At 33.2% G+C, this 1,971-nt stretch overlaps 1 non-coding gene across 1 annotated transcript; it reads left to right on the forward strand.

Annotated features, from left to right (window-relative positions):
• The first annotated feature begins 829 nt into the window (after positions 1–829).
• On the forward strand, positions 830–901 carry trnap-agg. The gene has a single exon. It is a non-coding gene; the product is annotated as a tRNA-Pro (tRNA).
• The last annotated feature ends 1,070 nt before the right edge of the window (positions 902–1,971 follow it).

The following is a 1,971-nucleotide window of genomic DNA, read 5'->3' on the forward strand; positions in this document are numbered from 1 at the left end:
AGGGAAAAAAAGTAATATTACGAGAATAAAGTCATAACTTTACGAGAGAAAAAGTAGTAATATTACGAGGATAAAGTCATAACTTAATTGAGGAAAAAAAAGTAATATTACCAGAATAAAGTATTAACTTTACGAGAAAAAAAGAAAATATCACGTAAAATTACTACTTTATATTGTTATGACTTTATTCCCCTAATACTACGACTTTTTTCTCTTAAACTTATGACTTTATTCTTATAAATATACGATTGTTTTCTCGTAAACCTATGACTTTATTTTCATAATATTACGACTTTTTTTCTCGTAAACTTCTGACTTTATTTTCATAATGTTACCACTTTTTTCTCTTAAACCTATGACTTTATTCTCGTAATATTTTTTTTTATTATTTATTATTTTTTTTAATTTATTTGCCATATATAAAACTGCACAAAATCCAGTCAATGAAAAAAACAACAAGAATTGTGTGAGGAGAGGTCAAGAAGTCACAGGCTTCCCCCCAACCCCAGGAGAAAAAAAAACAATGACAAAAAAGGAAGAAAGATAAAATAATGAAATACGTACAAAAGAAACAGTACAGAAAAAAAGGAAATATATCTAAACATATCAAAAGAGAATTAGACATCATTAATTAAATGTGATGATAATTTCCTTTTAAAATGTTGTTTGTGTTGATTTGGCTGCAGTGCCATAAACGTCCTGTAGATGGCACTAAGTTACAAGAAGTTCATCTGAAGAAGTCTGGAAACAGCTGCAGGAGAAAACAGAGGTTTTAGCCAACGTGGCATTTTGTGAAGTCAGAAACTGTCAGTTACCTCCATATGAATGTGGCTCGTTGGTCTAGGGGTATGATTCTCGCTTAGGGTGCGAGAGGTCCCGGGTTCAAATCCCGGACGAGCCCAAATTATTGCCAAAAGTCCTCACCTGGGTCTGTAAGAAGAGCATTACTCTTATTAATGCCAACTAATCATATTTACGAATATTTTACATGTTATTTTTCTCTGAATAGACATTGGAAGTTAAATGACAACTGGCAAGTATTTAATACTCTTATCAACATGGGAGTGGGCAAATATACTTGTTTTATGCAAATGTATGTATATATTCATTATTGGAAATCAATTAACAACAAAAAAACAATGACAAATATTGTCCAGAAACCCTCTCAGGTGCTGCGTTTGGCATAAAAAAAATGTGCTCAAATCACAACATGGCAAACTACAGCCCAGCAACAGCTGTCAGTGTGTCAGTGTGCTGACTTGACTTTCACTCGCCCCAAACTGCATGTGATTATCATAAAGTGGGCATGTCTGCTTTTTTGTTCTTCACATTTTCCAGTAAGGTGCCATATTGCTTGAGTTCAACAATAAACCGATGACAGCAGGGTTTGGAGTCAGACCATGTGGAATGTACCAAGAATAATCAGAAGCTTAATAATATAGTCAATATTGCTGTCCATCTCGTAGAACACTAAATATAACATCACATCAAATACATTCATTCATACAAATAATCAAGCCTACGGGCCCTATTTTAACCATTAAATGCTATTTTAGCATATAATTAGTAAATACTGTTTATAATAAAGTAATTTTCAATACATTTTTAGGTAAATATTGGGGTAATTTGGCAGTAATTTCCAAAAGATTCAAATAGGTTACTTGCTAATTATCACCTTATTATCATGATATTTGCGGCCCTGTAAAATGAAGAGTCACCAAAAATGTTAAAGGATACTTCTTTAACTTTATTATTAATATAATTGTTGGAGCCTATTTGTTTGTTTTATTTTTGTATCTGTGGATAACACAGAGTGAATGTATGCATGCAGTTCTAGCATTGACCACAAGGTGGAACATTGATATGAACATTTAGCTCTCAGGTGATGAGGATCAAGTGTGTGTGTGTGTGTGTGTGTGTGTGTGTGTGGGTGAGACAGGAAGCCAAACAGTTTATGACCGTGCCGTGCTG

The sequence above is a fragment of the Sebastes umbrosus genome, chromosome 11, assembly GCF_015220745.1.
Source record: "Sebastes umbrosus isolate fSebUmb1 chromosome 11, fSebUmb1.pri, whole genome shotgun sequence".
In the NCBI taxonomy this organism is placed as follows: domain Eukaryota; kingdom Metazoa; phylum Chordata; class Actinopteri; order Perciformes; family Sebastidae; genus Sebastes; species Sebastes umbrosus.